Consider the following 15,702-nt stretch of genomic DNA (forward strand, 5'->3'; position numbering starts at 1 on the left):
TGGTGTGAAGAACTGACTCATTGGAAAAGACCCTGATGCTGGAAAATATTGAAGGCAGAAGGAGAAGGGGACAACAGAGGATGAGATGGTTGAATGGCATCACCGAGTTGATGGATGTGAGTTTGAGCAAGTTCCAGAAGCTGTTGGACAGGGAGGCCTGTCGTGCTGCAGTCCACGGGGTCGCAAACAGTCAGATACGACTGAGCAACTGAATTGAACTGAACTGATTCAAACAGGTGAGTTCCTTTCTTGTAAATTAGAAATGGTAAAACTTGGTAAGTTTACTCTAGGCTTCATAGTCTCCCTGAATTTTTTTGAAAGCTAGTATTTGAAGAATAGTTTTTGAAAAAAAAGTTAGCCTCCAAAATAAGATACATTTTACCACTTACAAATGTGTGTATTGTAAGAGAATTCAAGCACAAGATATGGAAATTTTCAAGTTAGTTATTTACATGATATTCTCATTTGCCATAAATTATGGGTCTCTGCATCAAATGAGACAATTCATGTGAAAATATGTAAAAATATTTATTATCTCATCTATACTAATTATTGTTGCTATTATTCTTATGTTATTATTTTTCACCGTTACAAAATATCAGTGACCCTATATAATAAAATTTATGTGCATTATTATTCAGGGTTTGAAGCAGTTACATGCTCAAATCATTTTTTTTATATAAGAAATTATCACATTTCAAACTCAGTGTAACACCATGTCACTAATAGTTTATCTATTTACTGAGATCTGAAATGAAGGTTATGTGTGGTATCAACTTTTAAATCACCTTCTACTTCTTATCTTTTTAAGACAGTCAAGTAAAACAAGATAGATTTTGGAGAGCAATGATAATATTCTATTTTTTTTAATATGTAATAAATGGCCTAAAAATAGAAGTATTTATGGATTTAGTAAAGCTAGTATAGTCTTGGCATGATACAAGTTACCCGGAATAATAAAGGGATATCATGAGCAAGGTTATGACAACAAATTTAATGACCTAGATGAAATAGATCAGTTTCTTGAAGAACACAAAAACTCAACCAATAGGAAATATATTATTGGAATAGTCTTAAATCTATTAAAGATTTGAATTAATAACTTTCCAAAAAGAAATCACTAAGCACTAAAGACTTCACTAGTAAATTGTACCAAATATTTAAGAAAAAAAAATGATAGCTTATATTCTTCATGAACTTTTCCATAAAGGAGGAGAATAAACACACCATATTGCATTTTTTGAGGCCAGAACTACTCTATACAAAAATCAGATACAAACATTACAGGAAGGGAAAAACTATACACCATCATCTCTCATAAATGTAGAAGCAATAATGGTAAGCTAAAGATTAGCAAATCAAACTGAGCAATGCAATAACAGAATTTTATACCATGATCAAATGGGAACTGTTCCACCATGCAAGGCTGGTTCAACATTTGAAAATTTGCCAATATAACTCACCCTATCAACAGGATAAAAAATAAACCTCATATGATCATATGAGTTGCTGTAAAACAAAACAAAACAAAACAAAACTCTTGACAAATATAGCATCTAGTGATGTTGAATGTCTACACAACCTAAGAACAGAGGGAGACTTTCTTAACCTCATAGAATACATCTACTAACAATCTACAGCTAACATTAAGCTGAATGGTGAGAAAGTTGATAGTTTTCCTCATAAGATGGGGAACAGAACTATGTTCTCTCATCATTCCTATGTATCATCTTGTTAGAAGTCCTACCTAGTGCAACAGGACAAGAAAAAGGAAGCAAAGTGTATATCTACTAAGAAGAGGTGGAAAAAGCTATCTCTGTTTGTGTATGACATAATTATCTATGCATAAAGTCTCAAAGGATCAACCAGAAAATTCCTGGACTGACTAGTTAGAAGACCACTGTCACAGAGTACATAGTGCTATGGGTTAATTTGTGTCTCCCAAAAAAGTACTGCAGCCCTAACTCACATGCATGTAAGAGTGACTTTGCTTGAAAATAATTTCTGTGCAGATAATATCAAGCAACAATGAAGCCATTAGTAGACATTAATCCAACATGACTGGTAGCCTTTTAAAAAGGGGAGAATTTGGACAGAGACAAGTAGGAATAACATAATATGACAACAGAGACAGAGACTGGAGCAATGCTACTGCCTGCCAAGGAACAGGAAGGATGGAAAGACAAAAATTGCAGTTAGGAAGAAGCAATAAACAATTCTAACCAGAGTCTTATACATAGAGCATAACTCTGCTCACACTTTAAATCTGGATTTCTATTCCCTAGAAGTGTGAGAACACAAATGTTGGTTATTTTAAACCACCAGTTTGTAGTTACTTAACTATGCTAGCCACAGGAAATTAATACCTATGGTTCAGATTCAAAAGTCAATTATGTCCATTTTTAAGGGCAATAAATAATTGGAATTTAGGAAACAGGTAAAATCAAAACAATGTATGATAGCACCAAAAGTAAAATATTTAGGTATAAAGCAAAATGAGTACAGGATCTGAATGCAAAAATCTATAAAATTCAGATGAAAGAAATCAAAGAGAACATAAACAAATAGAATAATAGTTTATGTGTATAGATAAGACTAAAAATTATTAAGATGCAAGTTATTCCCAACCAAATCTCTAGATTCAGTGCTACCTCAACCAATACGATGTTGTTAAAAAGTTTATGTGGAAAAGCAGAAAACCCAGTATAGCCAACATAATATTAATAGTGCAAAAGAATAATGTCAGAGGGATGATGTTATTTGATTCATGATTTTCTACAAAGGTACAGTAATCAAGACAGAACGAGATTGGCAGAAAAATATACACATAAATCAATTGATCAAAATAGTGAGTCAAAAATATAACCATGCAATTATAGTCAACTTATTATGACAAAGGCACAAAAACATTTGAATGAAAAATCTTTTCAACATACTACAATACTGAAACACTTAGGCGTCCATATGTATAAAAAATAATGTGTATACACCTTATGCATTTCAGATAACCCAAAATAGATTACAGACCTAAATGTAAAACACAGACCTAAAATAAAATTCTATAAGAAATCATGATGAAAAATCTAGCTGGCCTTGTGTTTGGCAATGAATTTTTAGATACAATACCTAAAGAATGATTCAAGAAAGAAAAAATCAAATTAAGTTGGACTTTCTTAGAGCAAAATGTTGTATTCTATGAAAGGCGCTCTGATGAGAATGAAATGATGTACCATGACTCAAAATATTTTCAAATAAATGTAAAAAGGACTTTTATCCAAAACATACAACAATCCTTAAAATCCTACAATGAAAAATAAATTAAAAATAGGCAATGGATTAGAATCAGATACATCTGTATAAACTGATATTTAACTCAGTATAGATATAGATGCTTACAAATATCGATACTTACAGATGTTTGTATATTCATTGGTTAATATATATGCATATAGGGCTTCCCAGGTGGCGTTAGTGGTAAAGAACCCACCTGCCAATGCACAAAATGTAAGAGATGAGGGTTCACTCCCTGAGTTGGGAAGATTCCCTGGAGGAGGGCGTGGCAACTTACTCCAGTATTCTTGCCGGGTGAATCCCTGGACAGAGGAGTCTGGTGGTCAACAGTCCACGGGATTGGAAGAGTCCGACACGAATGAAACAACTTAGCATGCATGCATGCAAGCATTTATTTCCTTCTAAATTGAGAAGATTTATAAGCAACATACCCTTGTAACTACAAATAATATACCTAGTACTTAGTTCTTGGTTTCTAACACCATTTCTCCAATTAGAGGAACCAACGATTCTGGCAGCTCCGAAAGGAAAGAAACAAGATTATCCTAGATTATCCTGGAGTATCTTGCAGTGCCAGAGAGTAAGGAATTGCTATTTACAAAGGTCACTAACATTATTAGGATATGCCAAAGGGACATGGATACCAACTGAAAGAGTTTCTGAGGGCCACATCTGGGAAAATGTGGACAATAGTTTATTACGATCTGAAGAGTAAAATACATATACAAGAGTTCATGATGATGTCAATTAAAAATTGAATAAATCAGCACATGGTAGGAGAAAGAAAACCTCCCATGCAGAATCTGTCCAGATATTTGGCCTTTGAAGAGATCAAAGAGCAAAATGTCTCACTTCTTAAGCACAGACTGTGCATAGTGACGTTCTTTCAAAGAGTGCAGCATATAAAGTTGAAAGAGAAATAACTTTAAATTGAGTAAAAACTGACAAATTCTGACTTTGATAAACAAAGTCATCATCAACAGTGGTAAGTAATTTGGGTACCATTCTTTCTTTTTAGGATGTGAGTAAAATAACACTTCACTTTTGTAGTCTTTCTCCCAAATATCTATAACCCCATTCTAACCATGAGAAAAACCAGAGACGAATTCTAATAGTGAGGCAATTTACTAATTAACTCATCAGTACTCTAAAACCATCACAATCATCAGAAACAACTGAAGTATGGGAAACTACCACAGACAAGAGGAAGCTTAAGAGACATGACAACTAAATACAACTAACTGGATGAGACGCTAAAACCTAAAAGCAATATTAGGTTAAAAATTAGATCACTCAGTCAGTCAGTTCAGTAGCTCAGTCGTGTCCGACTCTTTGTGACCCCATGGACTGCAGAATGCCAGGCCTGCCTGTTCATCAACAGCTTCTGGAGCTCACTCAAACTCATGTCCATCAAGTCAGTGATGCCAGCCAAACATCTCATCCTCTGTCGTCCCCTTCTCCTTCTGCCTTCAATCTTTCTGAGCATAAGGGTTTGTTCCAATGAGTCAATTATTCACATCAGGTGGCCAAAGTATTAGAGTTTCAGCTTCAACATGAGTCCTTCCATTGAATATTCAGGACTGATTCCTTTAGGATAGACTGGTTGGATCTCCTTGCAGTCCAAGGGACTCTCAAGAGTCTTCTCCAACACCACAGTTCAAAAGCATCAACTCTTTGGTGCTCAGTTTTCTTCACAGTCCAACTCTCACATCCACACATGACCACTGGAAAAATCATAACCTTGACTAGACAGACCTTTGTTGGCAAAGTAATGTCTCTGCTTTTTAATATACTATCTAGGTTGGTCATAACTTTTCTTCCAAGGAGTAAGTGTCTTTAATTTCATGGCTGCAATCACCATCTGCAGTGATTTTGGAGCCCCAGAAATAAAGTCTGTCACTGTTTCCCCATCTATCTGCCATGAAGTGATGGGACCAGATGCCATGATCTTAGTTTTCTGAATGTTGAGCTTTAAGCCAACTTTTTCACTCTCTTCTTTAGCTTTCATCAAGAGGTTCTTTAGCTCTTCTTCACTTTCTGCCATAAGGGTGGTGTCATCTGCATATCTGAGGTTATTGATATTTCTCCCAGCAGTCTTGATTCCAGCTTGTGTTTCATCCAGCCCAGCATTTCTCATGATGTACTCTGCATATAAGTTAAATAAGCAGGGTGACAATATACAGCCTTGACATACTCCTTTCCCTATTTGGAACCAGTCTGTTGTTCCAAGTCCAGTTCTAACTATTGCTACCTGACCTGCATACAGATTTCTCAAGAGGCAGGTCAGGTGGTCTGGTATTCCCATCTTTTTCAGGATTTTCCACAGTTTATTGTGATCCATAAAGTCGAAGGCTTTGGTATTGTCAACAAAGCAGAAATAGATGTTTTTTCTGGAACTCTCTTGCTTTTTCGATGATCCAACAAATGTTGGCAATTTGATCTCTGGTTCCTTTGCCTTTTCTAAAACCAGCTTGAACATCTGGAAGTTCATGGTTCACATATTGCTAAAGACTGACTTGGAGAATTTTGAGTATTTCTTTACTAGAGTGTGAGATAAGTGCAACTGTGCAGTAAACTAACATTCTTTGGCATTTCCTTTCCTTGGGATTGGAAAGAAAACTGACCTTTTTCCAGTCCTGTGGCCACTGCTGAGTTTTCCAAATTTGGTGGCATATTGAGTGCAGCACTTTCACAGCATCATCTTTCAGGATTTGGAATAGATCAACTGGAATTCCATCATCTCCACTAGCTTTGTTCATAGTGATGCTTCCTAAGGCCCTCTTGACTTCACATTCCAGGATGTCTGGCTCTTGGTGAGTGATCACACCATCATGATTATCTGGGTCATGAGATCTTCTGTGTATTCTTTCCACCTCTTCTTAAAATTTTCTGCTTCTGTTAAGTCCATACCATTTCTGCCCTTTATTGAGCATGAAATGTTATCTTGGAATCTTTAATTTTCTTGAAGAGATCTCTAGTCTTTCCCATTCTATTGTTTTCCTCTATTTCTTTGCATTGATTACTGAGGCAGGCTGTCTTATCTCTCCTTGCTATTCTTTGGTACTCTGCATCCAAATAGATATATCTTTCATTTTCTCCTTTGCTTTTCACTTCTCTTCTTTTCATGATAATTTGTAAGGCCTCCTCAGACAGCCGTTTTTCTTTTTGCATTTCTTTTTCTTTGGTAGAGTCTTGATCCCTGTCTCCTGTACAGTGTCACGAACCTCTGTCCATAGTTCATCAGTCACTCTGTCTATCAGATCTAGTCCCTTAAATCTATTTCTCACTTCCATTGTATCATCATAAGGGATTTGATTTAGGTCATACCTGAATGGCCTAGTGGCTTTCCCCACTTTTTAAAATTTAAGTCTGAATTTGGCAATAAGGAATTCATGATCTGTGCCACAGTCAGCTCCTGATCTTGTTTTTGGTGACTGTATAGAGCTTTTCCATCTTTGGCTGCAAAGAATATTATCAATCTGGTTTTGGTGTCGACCATCTGGTAATGTCCATGTGTAAAGTCTTCTCTTCTGTTGTTGGAAGAGAGTGGTTGCTACGAGCTGTGCATTCTCCTGGTTTCTGTACTCCAAGGCCAAATTTGCCTGTTATTCCAGGTGTTTCTTGACTTCCTACTTTTGCAATCCAAGCCCCTATAAAGAAAAGGACATCTTTTTTGGGTGTTTGTTCTATGAAGTCTTGTAGGTTTTCATGGAACCATTCAGCTTCAGCTTCTTCAGCATTACTGCTCAGGGCATAGACTTGGATTACCGTGATATTGAATGGTTTGCCTTGGAAACGAACAGAGATCATTATGTTGTTTTTGAGATTGCATCCAAGTACTACATTTCAGAATCTTTTGTTGACCATGATGGCTACTCCATTTCTTCTAAGGGATTCCTGCCCACAGTAGTAGATATAATGGTCATCTGAATTAAATTCACCCATTCCAGTCCATCTTAGTTTGCTGATTCCTAGAATGTCAATGTTCACTCTTGCCATCTCCTGTTTGACCACTTCCAATTTGCCTTGATTCATGGACCTAACATTCCAGGTTCCTATGCAATATGGCTCTTTACAGCCTCAGACCTTGCTTCTATCACCAGTCACATCCACTTTTTTTACTTTGGCTCCATTCCTTCATTCTTTCTGGAGTTATTTCTCCACCAATCTCCAGTAGCATATTGGGCACCTACCTTCCTGGGTAGTTCATCTTTCAGTGTTGTATCTTTTTGCCTTTTCATACTGTTCATGGGGTTCTCAAGGCAAGAATACTGAAGTGGTTTGCTATTCCCTTCTCCAGTGGACCACATTCTGTCAGAGCTCTCCACCATGACCCATCCATTTTCGGTGGCTCCATATGACATGGCTTAGTTTCATTGAGTTAGACAAGGCTGTGGTCCATGTGATCAGATTGGCTAGTTGTCAGCGGCTGTAGTTTCAGTCTGCCCCCGATCCCCTCTCTCAGTACCTACCATCTTACCTGGGTTTCTAGGAGACCAGTCCTGGGTATTCACTGGAAGGACTGATGTTGAAGCTGAAACTCCAATACTTTGACCACCTGATGTGGAGAGCTGACTCATTTGAAAAGATCCTGATGCTGGGAAAGATTGAGAGCAGGAGAAGGGAGTGACAGAGGATGAGATGGTTCAATGGCATCATTGACTCGATGGACATGGGTTTGGGTGGACTCCAGGAGTTGGTGATGGACAGGGAGGCCTGGGATGCTGCATTTCATGGGGGTCACAAAGAGTCGGATACGACTGAGTGACTGAACTGAACTGAACTTGCAGATCAATGCAGTTTTTTAAAATATTGAGTTTTTTAATTAGAATCTTACAGAATATGCCCTAAGGAGAAAAATCCTTGAGTGTGGGTATGTTTATATGTGTGTGTGTGGGGGGATATTTCTTAGGGAACTTTCTTGAGTATTTTGAATGGATGGGAACAATTATTTGGATATTGAGAAAATGTTTTTCCAAATGAAAAGTGACATAGTCACTCAGCCTTGAGATGATTGACAGGTTTCAATATAAACTATAATGAAATAGATTTGTGGAAACTTTTTCCAATTTTCCTTAATGAAGTCACAAATTGAAGCTATTATATGGCTTAATGTTTCAAATATTTTCAGAATTTGTTTCATATTATATCATTTGTGTCTAATTTCTCATGTTTGATATATGCAATATGATTAAAATTTCAATTATATTGAAATATAAAATGTGATTTAAAACAGGGTATATATGCATATTTTTCATATTATATATTTTGTTTGCAATAATTTATGAAGCATATTCATTTATGAAATGTTGACATTGCATATTGATGTATTAGTATATATGTGAGGTTGTAATCTTACCTTAGTGAGAGTAAAAATGATTTTAGTTTTCTCACCTTTATATTCTTAAATTCTCAGTGAAGGCAGTTTTGGGAGCCTAATAGCAACTCATTTTCATTTTTAAAAATTTAGGTTATTCTTCTAAGTTGTTAAATTTTAATAAATGATTATGTTCAGTTCTCCAATACAATATGGTATAGTAAACAATAAGTTTCAACTCATGGATTTATCAGTGAACTTTTCATTAAGAAGTTGCCTGATAGGATTTACTAATATTTTGTATAGATGCATTTTAAAAAAAAAATAAATAAACAAGAAAAATCTGCTAATTGAAAATAAAAGTACTGACTGCAGTGCTGAGGACCACAAGTGTTACAGTGTAGCTTGATTGAGAAATATAGAAACCTTAGCAAATGTGTTTGCAGAGACATGGATTAGCAGATGATTTTCAGAATTTTTAAAAATTTTTTATATGACTATTCCTGCCTGTGAAGACTGGGAATAAAGCTATTTCATATTGCATTTGTTGTGCTAATATTCATATTATATATATATAATCAATAGAATTATTGAACATTGCAATGCCCAAGACTCAGGCTTAAACATTATTGCTCTGCCTCCCAAAAGTACCTCAGCAGTCATCTCTAAGATAGCTAGGGAGAAGGCCCATGAGACATAAGAGTAAACTGAGCATTAGAAATAGTTTCTGTGTCTTAATTTAATGTCAAATTTTTATTATAACAAGATGGCTGTTATTTGCTGTTTTATCTTCTTAAGATTTAAATTAACTTACTGTAACATAATTGTTTTCAGTTTTTGCATGTCAAATATTTTTTAGAAAAAATATTACCCAACCCAATTAATGTTTAGTTTTCCTAAAGATTAAAGATAATCCCATGGATATTTTCCTCAGTAAAAGTGTTTCCCAATGAAACTTTCTCATTTGATGTTTTTCAGATATCATAGTCTTACATCTTTCCATGACCATTCTACCCACATCATATAATGTGTTCTACTGTTCTCCACCAACATAGATATAAAGGCAAACACTAGTGAATGTTCAGCACTGGGGCACTTGGAAAGGGGTATCACTGAAACACTTTCTAGAACACAGACAGTTTTGAATCTCTTCAAATCTTACAACTCACATGAAATTGTTTTAAGTTATCATTTTCTACTCTTTGTCTTAACAAAGAAATAGCAGCTCCAATTTTCATCAGAACTTGATACTTAAATTGCTGTTGTTCAGTTGCTCAGTTGTGTCCAACTCTTTGCAACCCCATGGACTGCACCACGCCAAGTTTCCCTGTCCTGCACCATTTCCTGGAGCTTGCTCAAATTCCTGTCCGTTGAGTTGGTGATGCCATCCAACTATCTTGCCCTCTGTTGTCCCCTTCGCCTCCGGCCTTCAGTGTTTCCCAGCATCAGAGTCTTTTCTAATGAGTCAGCTCTTCACATCAGGTGGCCAAGTTATTGGAGCTTAAGCTTCAGCATCAGTCTTTCCACTGAATATTCAGAATTAATTTCCTTTAGAATTGACTAGTTTGATCTTGCAGTCCAAGGGACCTTCAGGAGTCTTCTCCAACACCAGAGTTCAAAAGAATCACTCCTTTGGTGCCTAGCTTTCTTTATGGCCCAACTCTCACATCCATATAGGACTAATGGAAAAACTGCAGATCTGACTAAATGAAACTTTTTCTTGGCAGATACTTAAATAAGAGGCAATAATTTGATTTTGTGCCTTTCAGTATCTATTAGGAATTGTATGCCATGATGTTATGTAAAGTCCACTTTCAGAAGCAAACCTAGAGGACAAGATTACCAGCTTCCTGTCAATTATCACAAGTGAAAATAGTAAACTCTGTCAGAAAAAAGGAAGCAGATTTTGGGAGGCATATTCTGAGGAGGGTCCAAAATACCTGTCCCTCCTTGAATGTGAGCAGAATCCTTGAGTATCAAGGGTTATCATTTCTATGACTAATTTATTGCATGATAAAATAATTTTGCAAATATAATTAAGGTCCTTAATCAACCTAATCAGCTGAGCCTTTTACAATAGGATCTCAAGATGAGACACTGAAGTGGCAGAAACTCTTCCAACACTTTTTATCATTCTTCTCTCTCACACTCATCTGCTTGTTTAATAGGTTGAAGAAGCAGAGTGCCATGAGTTCTACCACTGCAAGGAAATACATTTTTCCAACAGCCGCATAGGTTGGGAAGAGTACTCCAAACGTCAGATGAGAGTACCAATTGATGCCCTAATTGCAGCTTTGTGAAACCCTTAGCAGAGGGTCTAGCTAAGCTCTTGCAAATTCTGACCTGGGCAAATTTTTTGCAGTATAAATTATGTCTCTTTTTAAGCTGCCAATTTTGTGCTAAATTGTGAGTAAGCAATGAAAACCTAATATGCAAGTGTCTAGCACATTGAAAATCTTGAAATATATCATAAATTCTACTCACCTTTGTATACTTCTCTTGCTCCTCACTCTTTCCCCAAAACCATGAATAAGAGTATAATATTTTACAATACACTATGTTTAAAAATTCTACATAATATATGGAAGAAGCATGAATGAAGAGATGTTGTAGAGTTCAAGTGAATGGCTCGACATTGGGACATTTTGCTCTGTCTTCTTTATTTCAAAAATGAAAGGTCTATGTTTATCTCTATATCACCTATTGTTTCATAAATATTTTTGATAAAGCAGTTCAACTACTAATCATTAACTAACACTCTACTATAAGTACATTTAATATAAAAGACTATTTGTATGTTAATATTCTCATGTTCTATCAACCTAGTTTCTATTTTACTACAATGTCATTTTTCAACTCAATACACAGAAAATATTCTTAATCATGCTTAAATTGAGTCTAATGTTAAGAGAGCAAGATGGTAAAGAATCTGCCTGCAATGCAGACGACCTGGTTTGATCCCTGGGTCAGGAAGATCCCCTGGAGAAGGGAATGGCAATCCACTCCAGTATTCCTGCTTGGAGAATTCTACAGACATAGGAGCCCCACAAGCTTGGCCCATGGTATGACAAGGACCTGGACACGACTGAGCAAATAACACTGTCAATGATTTAGATTGCCATTAAGTATTTCAGGGACACTGTTAACATCTAATGTATCTAATACTGGGCTGGCCAAAAATGTCACTCAGGTTTTTCTGTAAGAGGGTACATAAAACTCAAATGAACTTTTTGTTCAGCCCATACTTAGTTACAAATAAAAATATTTCTCTTTTTGTAAATTAGGGGCTTCCCTGATGTCTTGGTGGTTAAGAAACTGCCTGCAATGCAGGAGACGTGGGTTTGATCTCTGGTTTGGAAAGATTCCCTGGAGAAGGAAGTGACAATGCACTCTAGCATTCTTGCCTGGAAAATCCCGTGGACAGAGGAACCTGGTGGGCTACAGTCCAAAGGGTCGCAAAGAGTTAGACACGACTGACGCAACTTAGCACATGCCACAAGGTGAGCATCAGACACATAAATTAAAATAATCTAAATAAGTTAGACAAGCTATATCACCACATTATTATAGAAATGGTAAGTAGTGTGTTGTGTAAGCATGGTACAAACAATGGAAGTTGTTAAGTCATAGTCTAAGGTTCATCTCCTAAATTTGCTTTAGTACTCAATGGGTTATTATATTTTTCCTGCAATTGAATGAAAATTCCAGAAGACTCAAGATATTTCTGATCATTGGTAGGAAAGACAATCTCTCAGTTGCTTTCAACTTTGAAACAAAATTGAGTTCAGAAATTAGAATGCTCATCCAATTATATTTTTCAGAACTTCACTCCTCATTATAAAGTGAGACATCCCTCACCCTGCCCTTGACCAGCAAGGACCTGGCAGTAGATGACTGTCTAGCCCTTGTTCAGTCTCTTCCTTAACCTTTTTCTCTCTCATTGTTATGCTGTCAAAACTCACTGTATTTATAGTAAATTCCTCTTTGACCTCTGCATTAACAAGATGCAACTATTTGCCTGAAGGTATTTTCATGGCTTCTTCACTTCCTTCCCGTTGGGCCCTTTCATGTATGACTCCTATTCATGGAGGGCCCCTTGCCCTCACAAGGTGCTTCCTACCCTTTCAACTTCAAAGTTTCAGGCATTGTGACCCATTGTAAACTCCTATTTTATAGTTGTAAACTCCCATTGATAAACCCATTGTAAATTTCCATTGATCTAGTTTCATCTAGCAGATCTTTCTAGGAAAGGCCCAGTTTAAATTACCCAGACTAATTACACTGCCTTGGGTCTACTATGGTCCCTGGATATTGTGCCTCTTTTATAGGGCATGGAGAAATTTGAATTTATTTACAGAGGCAGTACCGATTCTCTCTCAGACTGTCTCCATCCCTCAAGCCGTCTTTTTCACTTGCTCCATCTGACAAATAATCAGCTTCTGACTTACATATGCTCTCAGCATTTTAATAGAAACTCCCAATTTAGCAGTATGTCACTCAGCTCAATTTTTCTGTTTCCCACAGAAAGAAAACGTGAACACAGGAGAGTGGAATGTCATTTGCACATAAGTTTAAGCCAGAATAGCTGGGTTTTGTCCAAGTTCAGTACCTTTAGATAAAACTGAAAGTAATATATAACAGATTTATGGATGAATGTTATATTTCCCTTATATTATCAGTATATTATTCAAACTATGTATAATGATTATGTACTGTACTTAACCCAGAAACCAAAACAACACGATATTTACTTCTTCAAAGACAAGCAATTTTAAAGTGAAGGAGATTTCCAATTATAGCTTTCTTCAGTTTGGGGCTGGGTTCTCACCTCAATCTTACAAACACTATCCTCCCATGACTGAGAAGTGATACTGGGTTATAGGAGACAGGCTTCTGACCCTCAGTTCTTTTCTAAGATTATTCACCCAAATATGAACTCAGAGGGGCACATGCTGGCGTCATACTCTCTGCTTTTGTCATAACGCTAATGTGGGAGTCTTCCCAGGCTTCAGAGGGAAGTCTTCTTCTAAGTCTTATTTTCCTTTTCTGAACATGACAAATACATTTGTTAAGGCTGATATTTTAAAATGCCATCAAACCTGCAGAGTACAAAGTACCTTCTTCCACAGTATACAAAAAATGTACAAGGAGAATAGATTTGTTTCTATCCAATTAATATGCCGAATTATCTCACAAAACAGAGGGTCCCTTCAAGGCAGTGTTTGTCTGTTAAAAAAGTCACTTGTGGTAAGAATAAAATGCTAGAATTATTTTAATTTCTCATACATATATTTATCATGTGACAAACATACATCCCTAAAATCTACTTAATAAGGAAAATAGAATTTGGCATTAAATTAGCCTCATAAGTACATATCCAAGACTGAAAAACACCTTGAAATTTTTGATGAAAATCTTTTAGTTTCATGTAAAACAAAATTTTAAAAAGCTCTTAGGGAGTGGAAATTTAGTATAAGTTAGTAGCTACTTCAGAAAGTGAAGAGGAACTAAAAAGCCTCTTGATGAAAGTGAAAGAGGAGAGTGAAAAAATTGGCTTAAAGCTTAACATTTAGAAAACTAAGATCATGACATCTGGTCCCATTACTTCATGGAAATAGATGGGGAAACAGTGGAAGCAGTGTCAGACTTTACTATCTTGGGCTCCAAAATCACTGCAGATGGTGATTGCAGCCATGAAATTAAAAGACACTTATCCCTTGGAAGGAAAGTTATGACTAACCTAGATAGCATATTAAAAAGCAGAGCCATTACTTTGCCAACAAAGGTCTGTCTAGTCAAGGCAATGGTTTTTCCAGTGGTTATGCATGGATGTGAGAGTTGGACTGTGAAGAAAGCTGAGCACTGAAAAATTGATGCTTTTGAACTGTGGTGTTGGAGGAGACTCTTGAGAGTCCCTTGGACTGCAAGGAGATCCAACCAGTCCATCCTAAAGGAGATCAGTCCTGGTTATTCATTGGATGGACAGATGCTGAGGCTGAAACTCCAGTACTTTGGCCACCTCATGCAAAGAGTTGATTCATTGGAAAAGACCTTGGTGCTGGGAGGGATTGAGGACAGGAGGAGAAGGGGACAACAGAGGATAAGATGGCTGGATGGCATCACCGACTCGATGGACATGAGTTTGAGTAAACTCCAGGAGTTGGTGATGGACCGGGAGGCCTGGCATGCTGCGATTCACAGGGTCACAGAGTTGAACATGACTGAGTGACTGAACTAAACTGAACTGAGTAGCTACTTCACTGAATGATCAGTATGAGAAAAACTTATAAGCATACCATCTGCAATAATTGCACAAATGATATAAAAAAGATGATTTCTCTAATTTCTTATTCTATTCTTCTCAGTAAATATGTTTTCATTGAACATCAAAATTTCAACATTAGTCTAAATCACTTATCCTTAGATGATTTAAAATAATTTTTCAATCACTATTCTCACAGCTGTAACTTCTCCTTATAACACTGTACCAGCTACTTGTATTGTTGTTCAGTCACTAAGTTGTGTCCAGCTTTTTGTGACCCCATGGATTGCAGGATGCCAGGCTTCCTTGTCCTTCACTATCTCCCAGAGTTTGCTCAAACTCATGTCCGTTGAATCAATGATGCCATCCAGCCATCTCATCCTTTACTGCCCCCTTTCTCCTGTTGCCTCCAATCTTTCCCAGTATCAGTGCATTTTCCAACTAATTGGCGCTTCGCATCAGGTGGCCAGAGTATTGGAGGTTCAACTTCAATGTCAGTACTTCCAATAAATATTCAGGGTTGATTTCCTTTAGGATTGACTGATTTGATTATCTAGCTGTCCAAGGGACTCTCAAGATTCTTCTTCAGCACCACAGTTCAAAAGCATCAGTTCTTTGGTGCTCAGACTTCTTTATGGTCCAACTCTCACATACATACATGACTACTGGAAAAACCATAGCTTTGATTACACCCTTGTCGGCAAAAAAATGCTGCTGCTTTTTAATAAACTGTCTAGGTTTGTCCTAGTTTTTTTTTTCCTAGAAGCTAGCATCTTTTAATTTCATGGCTGCAGTCACCAACTTCTGTGATTTCCTAAATTCTGCTACCCAG

The sequence above is a fragment of the Odocoileus virginianus genome, chromosome 25, assembly GCF_023699985.2.
Source record: "Odocoileus virginianus isolate 20LAN1187 ecotype Illinois chromosome 25, Ovbor_1.2, whole genome shotgun sequence".
Classification (NCBI taxonomy): Eukaryota; Metazoa; Chordata; class Mammalia; order Artiodactyla; family Cervidae; genus Odocoileus; species Odocoileus virginianus.